The 24,106-nt window shown below is 42.9% G+C and overlaps 1 long non-coding RNA gene and 1 pseudogene across 1 annotated transcript; both read left to right on the forward strand.

The window, feature by feature from the left end:
• The first annotated feature begins 3,125 nt into the window (after window positions 1-3,125).
• Window positions 3,126-15,594, forward strand: LOC122544647. Its single transcript, XR_006310397.1, has 3 exons — window positions 3,126-3,164; window positions 3,814-3,868; window positions 14,801-15,594. It is a non-coding gene; the product is annotated as an uncharacterized LOC122544647 (long non-coding RNA).
• A 7,329-nt stretch (window positions 15,595-22,923) lies between these two features.
• Window positions 22,924-23,414, forward strand: LOC122544604 (annotated as a pseudogene).
• Window positions 23,415-24,106: the final 692 nt, after the last annotated feature.

Here is a 24,106-nt window from a genome sequence, read left to right on the forward strand (position 1 = left end):
TGTGTTGCTGGAAAAGCGCAGCAGGTCAGGCAGCATCCAAGGAGCTGCTTCAGAAGGGCTTATGCCCGAAACGTCGATTCTCCTGCTCCTTGGATGCTGCCTGACCTGCTGCACTTTTCCAGCAACACATTTTTCAGCTCTGACCTCCAGCATCTGCAGTCCTCACTTTCTCCTAGCACATCATTTGTCACAGGCTTCCAGTCTGAAAAGCATCCCTCCACACCACCCTCTGTTTTCTGCTTTCGAACAAGTTCTGTTTCCAATTGGCGAGTTCTTCCTGTATTCCATATAATGTAATCTTGCTAACGGGGAACACAATCAAACCCCTTACTGAAGACCATGTAAATCACATCCACCACTTTGCCCTCATCAGTCCTCTTCCTTGCCAAATCAAAAAAAAACTCAGTTGAGTTAGTGATACATGACTTCCCATGCAGAAAGCCATGTTGACTACTCCAATCAATCCTGGCCTTTCAAAAAGATATAAATCCTGCCTCTCAGAATCCCCTCAACTGTTTGACTACTGTTGATGTTACACTGACTGTTCAATAGTTCCCTGGCTTTTCCTTACCACCTTTCTTAAATATTGGCATTACGAAGGCCAACCTCCAGTCTTTTTGCACTTCACCTGTGACTATCGATGGTACAGGTATCTCAGCAAGGGGCCCAACAATTACTTCCCTAGTTTATCACCGTGTTCCAGGGTACACCTGATCAGTTGCTCGTACTTCATCCACCGTTTCTGCTTAGAAATATCCAGCAGCACCTCCTCTGTATTATGAGCATTTTTCAAGATGTCACCATTTATTTCCCCACATTCTATATCTTACATTTCCTTCTCCTCAGTAAGCACTCGCTTAGTATCTCCCACATTTCCTGTTGTTCCACACATAGGCTGCCTTGCTAATCTTTGCTGTGCCCTAATCTTTCCCTGGTTACCCTTTTGTCCTTTATATATTTATAAAATACATTTGAATTCTCATTAATAATATTTGTCAAAGCTATCTTATGTCCATTTTTTGCTCTCCTGATTTCCTTCTTAAGTGTATCCCTAATGCCTTTATACTCTTTGAAGGATTCACTCAATCTCTGCTGTACATACCTAGCACATGCTTCCTTCTTATTCGGACTAAAACTTCTTTTCTCATCCAGCATTTCCTCGATCATGCCTTTCACTCTAACAGGAACACACTGTCTCTGGACCCTCCTTTTCTCATTTTTGAAGGCTTCCCATTTTCCGGCCATCCCTTTGCCTGTAAACATCTGCCCTCAGTCAACTTTTGAAAGTTCTTGCGTAATACTCTCAAAAATTTAACTTTGATATCTGTTATATCCTTTTGCATAACAGTTTTAAAACTAATTGAATTATGGTCGCTGGCCAAAAAATGGTCCCCAACTGATACATCATTATATCCCAAGAGTAAATCAAGTTTTGCACCTTGCCTAGAAGATATATTCACTACTGAATCAGAATTTTTTTGTACACACTTAAGAAAGTCCTCTCTGTCGAAACCATTAACAATATGGCAGCCCCAATTTGTGTTTGGAATGTTAAAATCCCTCACCATAACCACACCAGTATTCCTGCAGATCTAAAATCTCCTTACAAATTTGTTTCTCAATTTCCTGATGACTGTTGGGGTGTCTACAGTCCAATCCCAATAAGGTGATCAAACCCTTTCTTTCTTATTTCTCAGTTCCACCCAAATAATTTCCACGGATGTAATCCCAGGAAAATCCTCCTTAAGTACAGCTGAAATGTTATCTCTTACCAAACACATCACTCCCCATTTTCTCTTGCTGCCCCCCTCCCCCCATCCGTTGATTCCTGGAACATTAAGCTGCAGCTGTGTCATCCCCAAACCATGTCTCTGTAATTGCTATGATATCCCAACACCAATCCCATTCTCTTATCCATGTCCTGAGTTCATCCTCCTTCCCTTGTTAGGCCAGGGAGACAACACACTATTCTGATTTCTTGCTGTCGGCCGGAGAGACGTCTGTCGAAGCTGCTGACAAAGAGATTCGAGTTTTGTTATTTGTAAAAGGAGGACCTTCCAGGACGATTAAGGCAGCTGATGGAGGGAAATATCACCTTGATATAGGACAAGCTCCCGTCCAAGGCACTCACGATCCTGACTTGGAAATAAGACCATTTTCTTTCACTGTCACTGGATCAAGACCCTGGAACTCCATGTTCATGGCATTGTGGGCAGCACATGAACAACAGCTGTTCCAGAAGGTGGCTCACCACCACCTTCTCAAAGGGATGGAGAATAAATGCTCGGCTCAGCCAGCGACATCCACGTTCCAGGAGTGAATAAACATAAACAGCTGGGGTCTCTCGTTGTGGCATACAATATGTCACAATTTTCTATCTGCGGCATACCTAACACTAAAATCTGTCATCCACTACAAACTAAATCGAGTCCCAGAGATGTTATTGCACACCTGGTCTGACTATTGCACATGCCTCCAGACCCAGAAATAAGCTCTGACACTGTGATTCAAGACTCTCTCCAGCAGGAATTTTCTACCTTCGTAAGAATGTTCCACTTATTCCATCTCTCTGTATGTTACTTTGGGCAAGGAGTTAATATTTGTGGATGAGGGGTCAGTAAGATTAAATACCACAGTTAACATTCGATCAGACGTGATGTTATCGAATAGGGTGTCACAGGGGATGGGCCGAGTGGCCTCCAGCCTCCCCGCCCCCTGATCAGATTGTGAGAGAGCCGGAGGGAGGAGTTATTAACATGACCCGGGAATGAGCTGCATTGGAGCTTCATAAAGGGACAATGTCCCAGCTTGAAACGTTCTCTGCCCTTTCCCCCACAGCCCCAGTTCCTTTGGTCAAACTGGAAGAAAAGGGAATTGGGGAAATGACCAATTGATGTTTGTTTCTGGGAATCATTGGGAAAAACGGCGCATGCGCGATGCTGCCCCCCCACTCTTCCTGAGCAGAGGAGCGCATGCGTGCTGCCCTCCCCCAGCGCTGCCATTGAGGAGCATTTACTCAGTGAGTGCAAGAGGTTTGTTTGAAACAGACCGCAATGGAGAGATCAGCGCCCAGGGAAGTGAGGGAACAGCAGGCTCCTTCCAGCAGCACATCGGGATGGGAGCCTGGGACACAGAGGGGGCTCCGAGACCGGGATTGATTCGGGGTGAGTTCAGGGAGAACCGGGGGCTGTTTGTAAGAGGCCGAGCGGAGCAGGAGCTGGTCCCGGAACTTGGAGTGAGCGGGCTGGGGGGAAGAGAGAGGCCTTTCTCGGGCTGTGTGTGGGCCTGCTGAGGGAGGCAGAGCGGGAGGAAGCTGCTGTGGGACATTCTTGTGGTTTGCAATCCAATAAACACTGATGGGAATTCATTGTTTGGCTTCTGTTTCACGCTTTTTGTTGCGAATAGACATTGAAGTAAAGGACAGTAGAAACAAATGTAATAACCCTGTGAAGGGTAAATATAGCAGGCACCGGGAAACGTCTCAAAGTGTGTGAAATCGTGCCCAGTGTTCGTCTTTCAACAGGTGGTGTATTGGGAGTTGGATTGAAACAGTGTAATCATTACATTTGTGGAGCTGTGCATATGTTGGTTAGTTTATTTTATCTTAGTAAAATGTTTTTGAATTTCGAAAATAGAAAAAGACTGGAAGGTGCTCAGGGCTCGAGTGGAACCAGGATCTGCACTGTTTACCTTTAACTTATTCAAAAAGAAAGAATTATAATGATCATGACCTGAATATTGCATTGATCATTTGATGTCTTCCTACTCAGCTGCTAGTGATGTACAGGAGCTCTCTCTTTTGTCTTTCTCCAGGCAAATATTTGATGGATCAATCCAAGGGTGACCAGCTGCTTCTCACACCCAGCAGGTATGTTACCACTGTCAGAGAGGAGAATATCCTTTCCTCTGTCTGAGTGGATTGAGTCAGACACACTTTGAGCTCAATTTCCAGAAGTACACATTCAATCAGATTTAAACACAGCTGATGATATATAAATCTATATAATTTCACCCTGTTCTCAATGCATCCCACCTCAGTGATGGTAGATTCCATTATTCAAAGCCAATTATCAATCATAAGATTAGAAGCAGGTTAGACTGTATGCTTGTAATAAATATACATTTGAGCTGCATTAAATCCATATGTAGAATAGGCATTTTTAAAGTAATAATCAATCATGCTGTTACATTGTTATAACAAGTATATATGAAGTGATATTGAGTGCAGATACAGAAGCAAAATTGGACATTGAGTAACTGAGCAGGAAAAATTTATTCTTTTGATAAATAGTTGTCCTGGATAAAGATAATAATCAAACAATGTAAATTCCAGATGAACCTCTAATCGACAGAGGATGCTTCTGGAGAGGATGCTTAAAGCTCATTCACACACATGCATACACATCTGTCTCTGTCTGTCAGCCTGGTATTGATGAAAATACACTTTATACACACTCCCACACTTTTTAATGTATGAAACACTGATTGATAAGACATTAAAAAGGGCGGCATCGTGGCTCAGTGGTTAGTACTGCTGCCTCACAGCACCAGGATCCCAGGTTCGATTCCAGCCTCGGTCGACTGTCTGTGTGGAGTTTGCACATTCTCTGTGTCTGCGTGGGTTTCCTCCCACAGTCCAAAGATGTGCAGGTCAGGTGAATTGGCCGTGCTAGTATTAGGTGCATTAGTCAGAGGGAAATGGACCTGGGTAGGTTACTCTTTGGACAGTCGGTGTCTACTTGTTGGGCCGAAGGGCCTGTTTCCACACTGTAGGGAATCTAATCTAATCTAAACCTACCTCATAAAGTGGATCAGATCAGGACTGGAAACACAAGGAGACATACAGATAATGTCAGTGTGATATAGACCAGTACCATTCTTCAAAGTGACACAGATTGGCAGCACAACAGAAAATTCACTCACATTCAGCCAGTTAATGGTTAAAGTGCAATTTAAGCCCACAACTACTTCCAGATATGGACAGTCATAAATTGACTGACGAAATTATTAAATGCTTCAGAAGATGTTACCCAGCAGCAACTACCAAAGACTCCTGCACACACAAAATGTAAAAATAAAACAGATTGAATACAGTAAAATTTTAATTCTTGGCAAAGATAAGTATTGAACCAACATTAATCCCTCAATCACCAGGTTTAGCGAACATTGAACTGGTTTTTCCTACATCCTGACTGAAAAAACACAACTGAACACAGAAAGAGAATGGTATCCAAATGTTCGACTCGTCACTGCACACAGAGCAAAACAAGCATTATAGGTATTCAAAGGCTGATAACTGCAGAATTAATTTCAAATTGGCATTTACACCGAGACACTGGCAGTGAGTGGATGAAGTTCAGAATCCCAAACAGTTATTGGAAACTAGTATGGAGAACAGATAAAGAGTAGAATGTCCCAGCACAGACACAACACACTGAATGGCTGTATTAATTCTGTGATTGAGTCATAAATCACAAAATGCATAAGAGTCTAAGGCCCAATCACAACACCCTAAGAACTGCTATCACAGTTTGAATCACAGTCACAGAGATCTTTTTTTTTCCTAATTCAGTCATGGGCTGGGGGCATCAGTGGCTAGACCAGCATTTATTGCCCATCCCTAACTACCCATGCCGTACTTAGGAGTCAACCACATTGATGTGTGTCTGCAGTCACATGTAGGCCAGACAAGGTAAGGAGGGCAGTTTCATTCCTTCAAACACATTAGTGAACCAGATGAATTTTTCTGGCAATCAGCAATAGATTCTAGAATATTATTGGTTGCCAGAGAATTGAGCAACTTTGATATAAAAGAGTTGAAAGTGACTGGAACTCATTGGGAACTTCACTCCCATAGTCACACAGCAGAAACTGGCATGTTATAGATCAATTCCTAAATTCACACATGGACACAACTGAAACTGACATACATCGATTGATATCTGCTCTCACATATTCACATTGCAGAAACTGAAAGGGAGAGAACAATAATCATGCACACACACACACACACATATGACAGGTACAGGTTGATAACTAGACTTAACAGATTTGCATAGCAAATCCTGACAGGTACAGTATGATAAATTAATTTGCATATTTTTAAATAAGAAGCTGATACATACAGGTTAATAACTGCACTCTCAGATGCACAGAACAGAATCTGACAGGGACAGGTTGGTAAATAACTCACATGCAGGTGGCAGTAAATTTCAGAGAAAGATTAATAACTACACTCTTATATTCACAAAGCAGAAACTGACAGGAATAGATTGATTATGCTTCCAATTTCAAATCACAAGGTTTTTTTTAGATTACATTACATTACTTACCATGTGGTAACAAGTCCACACCGACCTGAGGGCACAACCCTCCCAGACCCATTCCCCTACCTTTACCCCTGCCCCTAACACTACGGGCAATTTAGCATTGCCAGTTCACCTAACTTGCACATTTTTGGACTGTGGGAGGAAACCGGAGGCAAACCCACGCAGACATGGGGAGAATGTACAAACTCCACACAGTCAGTCGCCTGAGGCGGGAATTGAACCCGGGTCTCTGACACTGTGAGGCAGCAGTGCTAACCACAGTGCTACCATGCCACCTACCAAGTTGATGTGTACACTTTGATAACAACACTCGCATATTCACAGAGAAGAAACTCCCAGCGACAGATTGATAACAAAACAAAAATTGGTGGAAAATTCACAGGTCTGGCAGCATTTCAGGTCTAGGTGACTAGTCCTCAGAACTGACAGTGGCAAGGAAAATGCACACAATGTGGTCTTCTCTATGTTGGAGAAACTGAACGCAGAACGGGTGTCCACTGTGCAGAACGCCTAAATTCTATCCAGACAAAAAGACCCTGAGCTTCCAGTTGCATGTCACTACAACACACCACCCTGTACCCTGGCCAACATCTTGGTCTCAGGCTTGCTGCAGTGCTCTAGTGAAGCTCAGTGCACGCTTGAAGAACAGCGCCTCATTTTCTGCTTGGGAACTCTACAGCCTTCTGGACTCAGTATTGAGTCTACAAATGTAGGGCTTGAGCTCTCCCATGTCATTACTCAAAACCCCACACCCCTTGCTGTACACCACCATTTGTGAGCCACTAACAGACCTTATTAATCGGCTATCCACCCTCTTAGTCTGACAGTTATCCTACTGTTCTTCTCTTTTTTTTGTACTCTTATCTCCATCTGTCTGTTACTCGACACTCTTCCACCCACCCTATCTTTTGTATAAAAACTAATATTTTCCTAGCTACCACCAGAAAATACAGAAGTTTGAATACACCACCCAACAAACTCAAGAGCAGCTTCTCTGCTGTTATCAGACTTTTGAATGTACTGCTCAAATTTTAAGGTGAAAGTGGGTACTGCAGATGCTGGAGCTTAAAGTCAAGATTAGAGTGGTGCTGGAAAAGCACAGCAGGTCAAGCAGCATCCGAGGAGCAGGAAAATTGACGTTTCGGCATTCCTAATGAAAGGCTTTTGCTCGAAATGTCGATTTTCCTGCACATCGGAGCAGGTCAAGCAGCATCCGAGGAGCAGGAAAATTGACGTTTCGGGCATTCCTAATGAAAGGCTTTTGCTCGAAATGTCGATTTTCCTGCACATCGGATGGTGCCTGACCTGCTGTGCTTTTCCAGCACCACTCTAATCTCACTCAAATTTTAACATTAATCTCTCTCTCTTTGCAGCTTTAATACTGTATTACAGATTCTGTTCTATTACCCTGATGCATTTTATCTGATATTATTTGCCTGTAAAGCACACAAAACAATACTTTTCATTGTATCACAGTGCGTGTGAGAATAATAAATCAGATCAAATCAAATGGATAACTACATTTACATATTCATATAGCAGAATCTGAGAGGTACTAGTTGATAACTACAGTCACACAAACTGACAGGAAAAGATGAGTAAATACACTCAAATCACTGATATTACAGAACCTGACAGGGAAAGATTGAGAACTAAACTCTCACATTCACAAAGCAGAAACTGATTTGGAGCAGGTGAAAACTCAGCTCACACATTCATATAGCAGAAACTGGAAGGATTTGCAATTACACAAACATATTCACCAAACAGAAACTGACAGCTACAGATTGACAACTATATTTATGTATTCACACAGCAGAGTCTGAAAGATACAGATTGACAGTTACACTCACTTTAACAAAGAAGAAAATGACAGATAGAGAATGATAACTGTATTCCCACATTCTCATCACGGAAACCGACAGCTACAGTTTGATTAATACACCCACATTCACAGAGCAGAAGCTGATGAGTACTGATCAATAAATGTATTCACATATCGACAAGGAAGAAACTGACAGGGACAGATTGGTATCTACACTGTCATATTGACATAGTAGAAACAGATTTACAATGACACTCTGGGGTCAAATAGCAAAACCTGACAGATACTGTTTGATAATTGCTCTCTCATATTGATATAGCTTAAACTTACAGGTAGTGATCAATATCTACGTTCTCACAGAATAAACTGATGGGTACAAATTGATGACTGCATTTAATATTCATAAAGCAGAAACTGACAGGTAGAGACTAATATCGAAACTTGATTCTCATAACTGAAACTGACAGGTTCAGGTTGATAACTACACTCTCAGACACATAGCAGAAACTGTTAGGGACAGATTGGTAAAGCAAACACACACATTCGCAGGGCAGAAACTGACAGGTATATATATTGATAACTAAACTTGCATATCCATATCAGAGAAACACTAGCGAATGTATGAAATGTATTTATCAACCAGTCCCTGCAGTTTCCTCTATGTGGATACATGAGTTCAGTTATCAATCTGCACCTGTATGTTTATGCTGTGTGAATGTATAAGTCACCTCTCAACCTTCTTCTCTCTAATGAAGCCTGAAGTCCCTCAGCCTTTCCACATAAGGCATTCCCTCCAGACCAGGCAACAGCCCAGTAAATCACTTATGAACCCTTTCCAAAGCTTCCACGTCCTTACTGTGATGCGGGGACGAGAACTGGATGCAATTTTCCAAGTGCGGCCACGCCAGAGTTTTGTAGAGCTGCAGCATGACCTCATGGTTCCAAAACTCAACCCCTCTCCCAATAAAAGCTAACCACCATATGCCTTCTTAACAACCCTATCAACCTGGGTGGCAGCTTTCAAGGATCAATGTACATGTTTCTGCTCATCGACACTACCAAGAACCTTACCATTAGACCAGTACTCCTTCCAAAGTGGATCATCTCCCACTTTTCCACATTAAACTCCATTTGCCACCTCTCAGCCCAACTCTGCAGCTTATCTATGTACCTGTGTAACCTGCAACATCCTTCAGCACTGTCCGCAACTCCACTGACCGAAGTATCATCCGCAAATTTGCAAACCCATCCTTCTATGCCCTCACCCAAAACAGATCCTTGTGGTACACCACTAGTAACTGACACCAGGATGAACATTTCCCATCAACCACCATCCTCTGGCTAGCTGAAAGAAGACAATCTCTGAGCCAAACCGCTAAATCACCCTCAATCCCATGCCTCCATATTTTGTGCAATAGCCTACAGTTGGGAACCTTACTGAAAACACCTAACTAAACACTTTTCTGAAATCCATATACATCGCATCAACTGCTTTACCCTTATCCACTGTTTGGTCACCTTGTCAAAGAACTCATTACGGTTAGTGAAGCACGACCTACCCTTCACAAAACCATATTGGCTATTCCTAATCAACTTACTCCGTTCGAGATGATTATAAATCCTGTCTATTCTAGCCTTTTCCAACATTTTACCCGCAAACGAAGAAAGGCTCACTGATCTGTAATTACCAGGGTGGACTCTATTCCCCTTCTTGAACAAATGGACAACATTTGCTATCTTCCGGTCTTGTGGCACTATTCCTGAAGACTATGACGACATAAAGATCAAAGCCCAAGGCTCTGCAATCTCCTCCCTGGCTTCCCAGAGAATCCTAGGATAAATCCCATCTGGCCCAGCGGGTTATCCATTTTCACACTTCCCAGAATTGCTAACACCTCCACCTTGTGAACCTAAATCCCATCTAGTCTAGTAGCCTGTAACTCCGTATTCTTGTCGACAACATTGTCTTTTTCCAGTGTGAATACCGATGAAATATATTCATTTAGCACTTCTCCTATCTCCTTGGACTCCACGCACAACTTCCCAAACCTGTCCTTGATTGACCCAAATCTAATTCTACTCATTCTTTTGTTCCTGATCTAGCTATAGAAAGCTTTAGGTTTTTCCTTAATCCTGTCTTTCAAAGACTTCTCTTGTCCCCTCCTGGCTCCTCTTAGGTCTCTCTTTCGGTCTTTCCTGGCTAGCTTATAACTCTCAAGCGCCCTAACTGTGCCTTCACATCTCATCGTAATGTAAGCCGCCTTCCTCTTGACAAGCGATCAACTTCCTTAGTAAACTACGGTTCCCTCACTCATCCACTTCCTCCCTGCCTGACAGGTACATACTAATCAAGGACATGCAGTAGCTGTTCCTTGAATAAGCTCCACATTTTAATTGTGCCTGCAGTTTCCTTTCCCATCCTATGCATCATAAATCTCACCTAATTGCATCATAACTGTCTTTTCCCCCAGTTATAAATCTTGCCCTGCAGTAAATACCTATTCCTTTCCTTCACTAAAGTAAACATAAAGTAAAGTAGGGGAGAGGCCATTCTTGACTTAGTGCTCGGAAACGAGCCGGGGCAGGTATCAGATCTTGTGGTGGGAGAGCATTTTGGTGATAGTGACCACAACTGCCTCACATTCTACACAGCTATGGAGAAGGAGAGGATTAGGCAAAATGGGAGGATATTTAATTGGGGAAGAGGAAACTATGATGCGATTAGACATGAGTTAGGAAGCATGGATTGGGAGCAATTGTTCCATGGTAAAGGCACTATAGACATGTGGAAGAACAGTTTAAGGAACAGTTGTTGCAAGTGATGAATAAATATGTCGCTCTGAGACAGACAATAAGTGGTAAGATAAAGGAACCATGGATGAGGAGAGCGGTGGAGCTTCTCGTCAAAAGGAAGAAGGTAGCTTACATAAGGTGGAGGAAGCTCGGGTCAAGCTCAGCTTTAGAGGATTACAGGCAGGCGAGGAGGGAGCTAAAAAATGGTCTGAGGAGAGCCAGGAGAGGACACGAGAAAGGCTTGGCAGAACAGATTAGGGAGAACACATAATATACAGATTAGAACTCGAGAGTGTAGTGCTGGAAAAGCACAGCAGGTCAGACAGCATCTGAAGAGAATTGATGCTTCTGGCGTAAGCCCTTCATTCTGATGAAGGGCTTATACCCGAAACGTCAATTCTTCTGCCCCTCAGATTCTGCCTCACCTGCTGTGCTTTTCCAGCACCATACTTTTCGACTAACAGGAGAATAGTGTTGAGAAATAGATCCGCCATAATTGAATGGTGGAGCACACTCGAAGGGCTCAATGGTCTAATTCTGTTACTGTATCTTATGGTCTTATGGCATGGCATTTGGCTAAGTGGACAAAACAGTGACAAATGGCGTTCAATCTGGCTAAAAGCAGGTGGTTACACATTTGGAGAAGGCAAGCAAATCAGGGGAAGGCACAATAAACAGGAGGGTATTGAGGGGGGAAAGGAAGTGAGGAACCTTGCAGTGTATCCCTTAAAATGGCCACCCAAGTGGACATGGTTGTTAAGAAAGCATATGGTTGTTAAGAAAGCAGGGGGATTGAGTTTAAGAGTCGTGAGATCTTGTTGCAGCTCTATAAAACTTTGGTTAGACCGCACTTGGAATACTGCGTCCAGTTCTGGTCATCCTATTATAAGAAAGATGTGGATGTTTTGGAGAGGGTTCAGAGGAGGTTTACCAAGATGCTGCCTGGACTAAAGGACTTATCTTATGAGGAGAGGTTGACTGAGCTCAAACTTTTATCATTAGAGAAAAGGAGGAGAAGAGGGGACCTAATTGAGATATACAAGATAATGCGAGGCATAGATAGAGTCGATAGCCAGAGACTATTTCCCAGGGCAGAAATGACTAACACGAGGGGTCACAGTTTGAAGCTGGTTGGAGGAAAGTATAGAGGGGATGTCAGAGGCGGGTTCTTTACACAGAGAGTTGTGAGAACATGGAATGCGTTGCCAGCAGCAGTTGTGGAGGCAGGGTCATTGGGGACATTTAAGAGACTCCTGGACATGCATATGGTCACAGAAATTTGAGGGTGCATACATGAGGATCAGTGGTTCGCACAACATCGTGGGCTGAAGGGCTTGTTCTGTGCTGTACTGTTCAATATAACCGAATTTTGGTCACTTTCACCAAAGCGCTCACCTAAGATCTGGCTGGGTTCATTACCCAGTACCAAAATCATTGTGGCCTCGCCCCTGGTTGGCCTGTTTACATACTGTGTCAGGAAACTCTTCTGCACACATTGTTCATAAACTGATCCATCTGAAGTACTCAAATTATTGTATTTCCAGTCAAGAAATTGAAAGTTAAAGTCCTCCATAACAACTACCCTGTTACACTCGCTCTGATCCAGAATCATCTTTACAAGCCTTTCCTCTATATCCCTGGAACTATTCTGAGGCCTGTAGAAAACTCCTAACAGGGTGACCTCTCCTTTCCTGTTTCTAACCTCAGCCCAGACTACCTCATTAGACGAGTCCTCAAGCATCCTTTCTGCCACCATAATACTGTCCTTGACTAACAATGCCATACCTTCCCCTCTTCTACTATCTTCTCTGTTCTTACTGAAACATCAAAATTCCGGAGCCTACGACAACTACTCCTGTCCCTGCTCGATCCATGTCTCCGAAATGGCACAACCTGAAAGTCCCAGGTACAAACCCTTCCTTCAAGTTCACCCACGTTATTCCGGATGCTCCTGACGTTGAAGTAGACACACTTCAAACCACCTTCCTGCTTGCGAGTGCACACTTTCGACGTTGAAACCATATTTCTGACCTGACTATGCTCAACCTCTGGACACGGTAACCACAATTTAGGTTCCTGAACCCCTACTGAATTTGTTTAATCCCTCCCGAAGAGCATTAGCAAACTTTCCCGAGGATATTGGTACTACTTTGCTTCAGGTATAGACCACCATGTTTGTCGAAGTCTCACCTACCCCAATTATCCAGGTATCTGAAACACTCCCTTTCACACTATCCCCTTCATCACTTGTTCAACTCCTCTCTCTCCCTAGCCCTTGCCTCGCTAGCACATGGCACGGGCAACAAGCCAGAGATAACAATTCTGCTTGTTCCAGCTCCAAGCTTCCACCCTAGCTCCCTGACTTTCTGTCTTAAATCCCCATCCCTTTTCCTACCTATGTTGTTAGTGTCTATGTGGGCCATGACTTGGGGCAGATCCCCCTCCCCCTCAAGATCTGAGACATCTTGAATCCTTGTACCTGGGGGGAAAAACACCAACCACGAGTCTCTCTCATTCCCACAGAACTTCCTAGATGTCCCTTCAACCAAGGAGAACCCAATGACGAATGCACTCTTCCTCTCCTCTCTTCCTTCCCCCTCCCCCACCCCGAGGTGTGACTATGTCTTGGTAACTCCCCACAAGATAACATAGATTTCTAAAGCTGCTCATTTTTCTTTTTACAAGAAGAATTCAAAAGTTTCATTTTTCAAAAAGTTTAGTTTGGCTGTTCCGATTTGCACCACTGCATGAGAGAAAATCATTGCTTCCTCCTGTCCTTTGTAGAGCCACACAAATGCCCCAATGATGGTGAGCACCATCAGAATACAGTGCAGGGTAATTAACACCTACCTTTACTTCAACAGTCTTCAAGTGCACTGAAAAAAAAAACTAATTATAACCTTTGTCACTTGGGCCAAGAGGTGACAGATTCAGTTTCATTTAGATACGTGTGAGGTGTTAGATTTTGATTAAGACAAACCAGGGCAGGACTTATACACTTAATGGTGGGGCCTTTGCAAGTGTTGCTGAGCAAAGAGACTGAGGGGTGCAGCTGCATATTTTTTTGAAAGTAGAGTCACAGGTAGACAGGGCAGTGAAGACAATATTTGGCATGCTTTCTTTCGTTGGTCAGAACATTGAGTGTAGGAGTTGGTATGTCATCTGGTGGCTGTACAGGACATTAGTGATGCCACTTTTATGGGATTGCGTACAATGCTCATCACCCTTTTCCAGGAAGGATGTTGCTAAACTTTAGATGCTGCAGAAAAGATTTACAAGGATGTTATAGCGATATAGAGTCATACAGCATAGAAACAGATCCTTCAGCCCAACATGTCCATGATGTCCAACAAACACCAAACTGCATTCATCCTAGTTATCTGCACTTGGTCAATTGCTGACTGTGCCCTGGTTTCTTAAGGGCATATCCAGATACTGCTTAAATGCTGTGAGAGTATTCCAACACACACTCAGGCAGCATATTACAAACTTTACCCACCATCTAGGTCAAAATATTTTTCTCAGATATCCTCTAAACTTTTTTCCCTACAACTTCAACTTTTGCCCTCTGGTCTCAAGCACATCTGCCAAGGGGAGAAAGACTCTCACAATGTACTCTGTCTGCATCTTTCACAATTTAGTATATCTCAGTCAGATCCTCCCTCAACCTCCTCAGCTCCAAGGAAACCAAACCCAGCTCATACGGTCTCCCCTTTTAACGGAGACTTTCCAACCCACTGCATCCTCTCCAGCCAACCCCACCCTTCTAATTGTGTGGCAATCAGAACTGCATACAGTATTTGATCTGTTTTATAAAGCTGGAATCAGACTTCCTTCCTCTTATATTCAACAGCTCCGGAAAGCATTCTTTATGCTGCCTTCATCATACAGCCTACAGCTTACTCACTCAGTAAGGCAGAATGATACCATTGAACAAGCCACTCCAAGGACCCAGTCTGTTCTCATTCGAAACAGTTCTGACAAGCAGACCGAAGGTTCGGTAAATGAATAACTCCAGCCACATTAAATGAAAGGGTAATTGTCCCAGTTACTGAACAGACACCAGGTGCTAGCTACAGCCCATTAATGCCCTAAAACAGCTGACGGTGCAACAGCTAAAGTTATAGTACTCAGTTTCTTGAAATAAGTTTGAATATTAAGAAAAAGGTTCTTGTAAAGAGTCTTACCATCATCACCATATTTTTCAGCATAAAAAATAAGTGTGTAATACCAAAGCATAAAGAGGAAAAGAAGCATTTAAACCTGGAAGGGAAGGTTAGCTAGCTTTAGGTAATGCCTTCTCTTATGCCTAGTACAAAATAGATTGCTCACGGCCTATTAATCAGAGTGCTAACAATTGGGGCAAATAAATTTACACTTTGTAGCTAACTTTTTATAACAAAAGTTAAAATTACAAGTCAATGGCAAGTAAGTCAAAACAAACTGTCCTTTGTTTTTTCTTCATATATTCCCCATTGCCCTAATTATATCAGAGCAGCAATTGAACTTGATAAAATGGAATACAATGAATAACAATATTCAAGCTGTCCTGAGAGACAAGCTAGCCTGAGAGATGTGGGCGGCACGGTGGTACAGTGGTTAGCACTGCTGCCTCACAACGGCAGAGACCCGGGTTCAATTCCCGCCTCAGGCGACTGACTGTGTGGAGTTTGCACATTCTCCCCGTGTCTGCGTGGGTTTCCTCCGGGTGCTCCGGTTTCCTCCCACAGTCCAAAGATGTGCAGGTGAGGTGAATTGGCCATGCTAAATTGCCCCTAGTGTTAGGTAAGGGGTAAATGTAGGGGTATGGGTGGGTTGCACTTCGGCGGGTCAGTGTGGACTTGTTGGGCCGAAGGGCCTGTTTCCACACTAATCTAATCGAATCTGATCATAATCTAATCTAAAACCCAAAGATGTATCACAAATAACTTTGGGATGTGAATTAATAGGATGAAAAGAAAGATTGCAAGACCTGGAGATTAGTTTCCGTGAAACAGAGGTCAGGGGTTCTGGGGTTGTGCAAAGAAATGCCCACCATTGATTAGGTGTCTCATGGAATAGGGTATGCAAAGTAAGATCATTGTAATCAAGTTTCTGATTGTTATTATAAAATTTATAAAAATATTGCTTTTTATTGTAAAATCAGTGTGTGTCATGGACCTCTCTTCTGAGGCCAGTCTCTGAGGACGATGCTTTGGTCTTCTGGTTGAATAAACACCTACCACTTGCCTGAATGCTGCCTGCCTACCTGCTGAGTCTTTCATCCTCAGTCGGAGGTTATGCTCTGACAAAGGCCATACAGAAGTCCATGTAAACCACATCAACTGCACTACTGTCATCAGTATGTTTCATTGCCAGGATTGGAGGGTTTGAGTTATAGAGTAACAGAGATGTACAGTGTGGAAACAGACCCTTCGGTCCAACCAGTCCATGCCAACCAGATAACCCAACCCAAGATTGGAGGGTTTGAGTTTTATAGAGTAACAGATGTACAGTGTGGAAACAGACCCTTCGGTCCAACCAGTCCATGCCAACCAGATAACCCAACTCAATCTTGTCCCACCTGCCAGCACCCAGCCCATATCCCTCCAAACCCTTCTTATTCATATACCCATACAAATGCTTCTTAAATGTTGCAATTATACCAGCCTCCACCACTTCCTCTGGCAGCTCAATCCATACCAATACCACCCTCTGTTGAAAAAGTTGCCCCTTAGATCTCTCTTATATCTTTTCCCTCTCACCTAAACCTATGTCCTCTAGTTCTGGACTCCCCAACCCCAGGGAAAAGACTTTGCCTCTTTACCCTATCCATGCCCCTCATAATTTTGTAAACCTCTGTAAGGTCACCTCTCAGCCTCCGATGCTCCAGGGAAAACAGTCCCAGCCTGTTCAGCCTCTCCCTATATCTCAAATCCTCCAACCCTGGCAACATCTTTGTAAATCCTTTCTGAACCCTTTCAAGTTTCACAACATCAGAATGCAGAGACCAGAATTGCGCACAATATTTCAACAGTGGTCTAACCAATGTCCTGAACAGCCACAACATGATCTCCCAACTCCTGTACTCAGTACTCTGACCAATAAACGAAAGCATACCAAATGCCTTCATCACTATCCCAACTACTTGCAAATCCACTTTCAAGGAGCTATGAACCTGCACTCCAAGGTCTCTTTGTTCAGCAACACTCCCTTGGACCTTACCATTAAGTGTATAAATCCTGCTAAGATTTGCTTTCCCAAAATGCAGCACCTTGCATTTATCTGAATTAAACTCCATCTGCCACTTCTCAGTCCATTGAGTTATAGGGAGAGGCTGAACAGGTTGTTGCTGTGTTGCTTGGACTGTCTGAGAATGAGGTATGGCCTTTGTACTGGTTGAAAAAATCATGAGGGGCATGATAGGGTGATAGCCAAGGTATTTTCCCGAAAGTGGGTGCGTGCAAAAATAGAAGGCACAGATTTAAACTGTGGAAATAAGATTTTAAAATGACCTGAGGGGTTACTTTATCAAATAGAGGGTGGTGCTTGTATGGAATGAGCTACCAGAGGAAGTGGAGATGATGGGTACAATTACAACATTTTATAGGCACCTGGATATGTACAAGAATAGGAACAGTTTAGAGGGAGATGTGCCAAATGCTGATAAGTGGGAGTAGCCATGATGTGGAGGTGCTGGCGTTGGACTGGGGTGAACAAAGTTAAGAATCACACAACACCAGTTTATCGTGCAGCAGGTTTATATGGAAGCACTAGCTTTCAGTGCACTGCTCCTCCATCACTCTGAAAGCTAGTGCTTTTACATAAACCTGTCGTAGAATGACCTGGTGTTGAGATTTTTAACTTAAATGGGACTAGGTCGGATTAGGATCTCTGCTCAGCACTAACAACTTGGACCAAAGGATCTGTTTCTGTACTGTACAACTTTATGACACTCTGAAGGCCACACCTTGATATCATTACTCCCAGTTAGACACTGCACTATCGGAGTTGCAAAGGTCCATTGCTTTTAGCTCTTTGACTCTGAAGAACAGCACAGATCCTTTCTGTGACAATGCGTTGGGGTTTCACTTACCTGTGAATCTTACAGACACAAACAGTCAAAGAAAATAAGGTCTTTCCCATTCACTTCAGGAAACATGAACTGAAAACTCTCTTTTGATAACTGGCTGTCCACTTAACAGCAAGCATTTAAACTGCTCAGTAACACAATGCAGGAAGATTGAAGCAGGATCAATCGAGTGTGGGCAACCTTCCTGTATCATAACAACTGTTTCTTTCAAAAATGTATTTTCTACATAAAATCAGTGCATGTACACAACAGCCTGAGTAGTCAGCATTAAATTTTCGTTTCTAAGTTTTTCACTAGACAACATGGCTCTCTTCTGTTGACAGTCTGTCACATCTGAGCTGAGTTTTGAAGGACAATAAGCCAAATCCATAGTCCCATTGAATAGCACAGACTGACAGGTCGATAATAATTCCTAAGTACACAAACTGTACAAGTGAATGGAAGAAACAAGATGAGTTCTGCACTCACAGAAGAACAAACAGTTGCAGACTGCACCAGTTATTGTCCCACACAGGTATAGATTCCACCCTACCCACCCATCCCCCCCCCGCCCCCATACCCACCTCGTCTGAACATTGCTGAATATTACAGTGCAATTTACCATCACTAATCCAGCTAACCTGTACATGTTTCAACTGTGGAAAGAAACTACAGCACCCAGAGGAAACTGTTTACCCCACCCCCCCCCCCCACCCCCATACCCACCTCGTCTGAACATTGCTGAATATTACAGTGCAATTTACCATCGCTAATCCAGCTAACCTGTACATGCTTCAACTGTGGAAAGAAACTACAGCACCCAGAGGAAACTGTTTTGAAGATGTGGGTGTACTGTACATTTAAGAAAGTTATCAGCCAGTCGAACTACCGGACATCACCAAGTGTTCCGAACAAAAGTAACATTTGGCCGAACAACCCAAGTAGCTGTTTGCCTGAAGACAAAAACATTTGAATTCAAACAGTCATTTTAAATTATATCTGAAAAATATCAAATACCAATCCAGTTCGAATTGAGTACATTGACAGTCTTAAAAGCCAATGACACAGTCCGATGCTCTGGAGGTATAAGACTAGGGAAAATTGAACAGTTGGGAGGAGAATTGTGAAGCCAACAGCATGTAACAAGACTGCCTGAAAAATAGCTCTCTTAAAGGTATCCTTATCGATCAGTAACCTGTGAAGCACAATCCCCAAGAACATCAAAAGACAGGAATACAGAAAAGAACCGAAAGCTACCTGGTTTTGAGAAAAGTGTTGTTTTGTAAATCTTAATCAGGAGTTCTATCGGACTAGTATTATAGAAGATAAGTTAGAGGAAGGAGTTGTCAATAGTTTTTAGTTAATCACTGTCTGCTATACTTTAAAAAATAAAGCTGTTAAGCTTTACTTTAACTAGTTCTTGGCCTATCAAATTTTCAGATTACTGCATGAGATAGATCTCTTCTCAGTTGCTACTTTTAAATTAGCAAAGGGGTTTACCCCGTGCCATAACAAAACCAATGCAGACATGGGGAGCATGTCTGAGTGCAGTTTGCACAATGAGCCAAGGCTAGTATTGAAACTGGGTGCCTGGCACTAGTGTGCCACCATGCTACCTGGACATGGATGGCAATAGATAAAATCTTATTCACATTGAGCAACAGAGATTTGAAGTAAAAAGAGCTCCTGCAGTTTCTGGGAAGTGTCATCATAAACAGAGCCAAATATTATAAGTACACACTTATTCAACAAAGCACACACTGAAAGGTACAGATACTTTCAAATGCACTCATCCATTCATGTAGTTGGAACTGTCAGGTACAGATTGAAAACTGTGCTCATTCACATTGCAGAAACTGACAGGAGTAGATTTAAAACAATGTTCTCATATTCATTAAAAAAAACTGACAGGTACATTTTGATAACACTCTCATTCTCAAAGCTGAGGACACACAAGCAGATAAAAATTTCTCATTTTTCTTATTGTCTTCAGCTTTGAGACATTTACACTGACACAACCCTGAAAGAAATTAATAACTGTAGTGTATACCCTGCATGACAGAAATGAGAGGCATCATTCACCTTTCACTTTATCTCTAACTTACTGAGTGCTCACAGATCACATACTGACAGATTCAATTACAAGTCACCGTAACATAACAGAAATGGAGTAAAAAAAACATTCATTTCATCTGAAAGTTAGTAATGTTGGGATATTTGCTCTCTCACATGCCAGTGGTTGACAGAAACTGAGTAAAAACAAGATTAGAAACAACAAACTGGCAGTTACAGAATGAAATACGGAGTCAGTTGCAAAACAATGGATTGTCAGGATACAATGCAGCTATCCACTGGTGAGAAACTGACATAAACAGTGTGACATCAGCAGTAACATTGTTATTGCCAGTTTCTGCAATGTACAATATATTGCCCCTTACCAAATGCTGCAATTATAAATATAAACTTACTGTCAATGCGCAGAAGCTGATATTCAAAAGATATGGTGGGGAGGGGAGGGAGTCATGCCTGAGACTGTCCAAAGTGGTGTTTGGTCACACTCAGAATTGTAGATACTAAATGAGAAACATTCTTATGTTAATGACAGACACCTCAAGAGTAAAAACAAGTTACACTTCAGGTTTGAGTTACGGTCCAGTAACATACTGACATGTTAAGACTGTCAAATAGAGGAAACAAAAATGCTTTACCTCCCAGAAATGGATAAGCACAGATTGGAGGAACATTTCTAAGTGGCAGGCAAATGGTGTAAAGTTTTACCGCTTACATCAGTGTTTGGTGGATACAGAATAAAACCTGTCTTGAAGTAACACGAATTGACTATTACACAGAGGACCAGAGCCTCAATGGACAGGTTTGAATTCATGCCAAATGTCTAAATAAGGACTCTACAGATACAAAGTTAAAGTGACACACATATAGCATGCTAACGGTTGCTGGTTAACAGGTATTCGTATGAGACTGAGAAATGCTCTAAATCCCTGCATGAAAGTTCAATGCTCCTAAATTAAAAAGAGCGGCAACGTGGTTCAGATCCACTGTAGTTATTTGCAAAACACACAGTTACAGATCGGTCTCTGGGCCCACAGTTAGCAATCAAGTTCTCAGAAATATACTAATCCCACTGTCAAGACAGACATTCTCAACCCGTGACTCAAGAAAAGTTTTAAACAGATACTTTTCTTCATCTCTCTCCAACTCCGTGCAGTTGAGAACGAGTTCCATCAACCCCAAACCTAGAAAACACACAGTCTTAGAATCCCTACAGTGTAGAATTAAGCACTTCGGCCCAACAAGTCCACACCGACCCTCTGAAGAGTAATCCACCCAGACGCATTCCTCATTTTTCTGCATTTACCCCAAATTAATGCACCTAACCTACACATCCCAGAACATTATGGGCAGTCAGCATGGCCAATTCACCTTCCTGTATGTCTGAATTGAGAGGGGAAAACTAAGCACCCGGAGGAAACACACTCAAACACGGGGACAATGTGCAAATTCCATGCAGACAGTTGTCCAAAACTGGAATCGAAACAGGGTCCCTGGCGCGGAGAGGCAGCAGGGCTAATTACTAATAAAATTGGCAAGCTCAGTGTTAATTCCAGCCCAGAGAGAGGACCAGAAACAGACATGCGGAACTAGAAACACACCCTTCCACTCCCACATCATCACAACAACGAGCAAAAGGAAACCGAGCCAATACCACAGTCACTTTGTGTGACAGACACAAAACAAATCTCCCTCAGTCAGACTGACAGGAACAGAATCACCATCCACTTCACATTTCGTTGCAGATTCTGACGGATCCACATTGCGTCCCACACAAACCAATCACAGAGACTGAGTGTTTGGGAATGACTCTGTGTAAACTACGCAATCAGGAACCAGGCTTTCCCCCATCCCTCATTAGCATTGATGACATCGTCAGTCTATAAAAAGGGAGCTCCCTCCCCTCCCTTTCACTGTTTTGATCACACAGCACTGCCCTTTGATGTGAAGGGCAGTGCTTGTCACTGGCCACCCGGGTGTTTTCCTATCTTCCTGGTGGTGGAAATTAAATAAAGATTCGTGCACTTTGTGTCTTCCACTGTGTCTCACACCTGCACACACACACCTTGGGTGCTGGGGATAAAATAAGCACTACCGCAGTTAGGTGGTAGTGTGGGGGTTAAAAAAAAGAAAAAAAGAAAGGAAAAAAAAACAAACAAAAAAAATTAACAGGAGATTAAAATAAACACTACCGCACTTAGGTGGTAGTGTGGGGGGAAAAAAGAAAAAAAGGGGACTAAGGTAGTTGTCAGGGAATAAGGAAAAAAAAATATTAACAGGAGATTAAAATAAACACTATCGCACTTAGGTGGTAGTGTGGGGGTTTAAAAAAAAGAAAAAAAAATAAACAGGAGTGGAGTGCATCATTTCTCCCTTCAACTCTATTTTGAAAAAAAAATAAAAAGGGAGCTCCCTCCCCTCCCTTTCACTGTTTTAGATTAAAATAAACACTATCGCACTTAGGTGGTAGTGTGGGGGTTTAAAAAAAAGAAAAAAAATAAACAGGAGTGGAGTGCATCATTTCTCCCTTCAACTCTATTTTGAAAAAAAAAATAAAAAGGGAGCTCCCTCCCCTCCCTTTCACTGTTTTGATCACACAGCACTGCCCTTTGATGTGAAGGGCAGTGCTTGCACTGGCCACCCGGGTGTTTTCCTATCTTCCTGGTGGTGGAATTTGAATAAAGATTCGTGCACTTTATGTCTTTCACTGTGTCTCACACCTACACACACACCATGGGTGCTAGGGGAAAAAATAAGCACTACCGCACTTAGGTGGTAGTGTGGGCGTTAAATTAAAAAAAACAGAATTGAAAGAAAAAAAAATTAAAAGGGAACTCCGAGCCCGCTTTCCCTTATTCTGTGTCTGGAAGTGAGCGGCGCTATGGCTGATGAGAAGAAAGCCCAGCAAGCCTCCAAGAAGGGCGCGAAGAAAATCATCAAGAAGGCGCCAGCGAAGGGCGGCAAGAAGAGGAAAAGGACTAGGAAAGAAAGTTTCTACATCTACAAAGTGATGAGCAGGTTCACCCCGACACCGGCATCTCCTCCAAGGCCATGAGCATCATGAACTCGTTCGTCAACGATATTTTCGAGCGCATCGCGGGGGAGGCTTCCCGCCTGGCCCATTACAACAAGCGCAGCACCATCAGCTCCCGGGAGATCCAGACCGCCGTGCGGCTGCTGCTGCCCGGGGAGCTGGCCAAGCACGCCGTGTCGGAGGGCACAAAGGCGGTGACCAAGTACACCAGCTCCAAGTGAAGGACTGCATTGCACTGAAACACACATCCACAACCCAAAGGCTCTTTTAAGAGCCACCCACAACCTCCTTGAGACAGCTGAACCATTTTAAGAATTTTGTTTTAGTTTGCCTGTTGATAAGGTATTTTAGCTTTTCGTACTTCATTCGCTTTTATAATTGGTTTGCAATTTTGAGAGATAACGGAATGAAGGGGTGAGGTAAGAATACATCACAAACTGCCCCTTTCTATGTCAGTGGAGAGACAGCAGATTAAGCACCGGTAAGTCATTTTAAAGATTGATTTGTTCTGGTCTGCATGTGATTGTTGGCCAGGTATTTTTAGTCACATACTATATTTAATTTTATAAATGCGTTGCAAATTGACGAGGCGAGGGGAGCGACTACATGACCAAGCCCTTCCCTGTCTGTCGAGAGAGAGAGAGAGAGCAGATGAAAAAAATGAGTCTTTTCATCGTACTCGTTCAAGTTGTTAAAAGTCTTGGTGGAATGTGAAAGCGTATTTTCATCCTGGCAAACCAAATGGAAATGCCCACAGCCTTCAGTCCCACGGATTGATGTGTTTTAGTCTTTTTTTACATTGACAATGCGCAGTTTTTAATCCGACTCTTCAGAATGCACTTTGACAGCCTCTCACCAATAGCAGAAAGTGAACCGAGAGAAAACCAAAACAGCTGCCGGGCTGAAATGTGATTTTTGCTGAATCTGATCGAGACCGATAAGGGAGACCAACTTTAAAATATCGCCTAAACACTGTGTTCGCCATTGATACTGAGCCGGAAGAA

Source organism: Chiloscyllium plagiosum, chromosome 50 (assembly GCF_004010195.1).
Source record: "Chiloscyllium plagiosum isolate BGI_BamShark_2017 chromosome 50, ASM401019v2, whole genome shotgun sequence".
Classification (NCBI taxonomy): Eukaryota; Metazoa; Chordata; class Chondrichthyes; order Orectolobiformes; family Hemiscylliidae; genus Chiloscyllium; species Chiloscyllium plagiosum.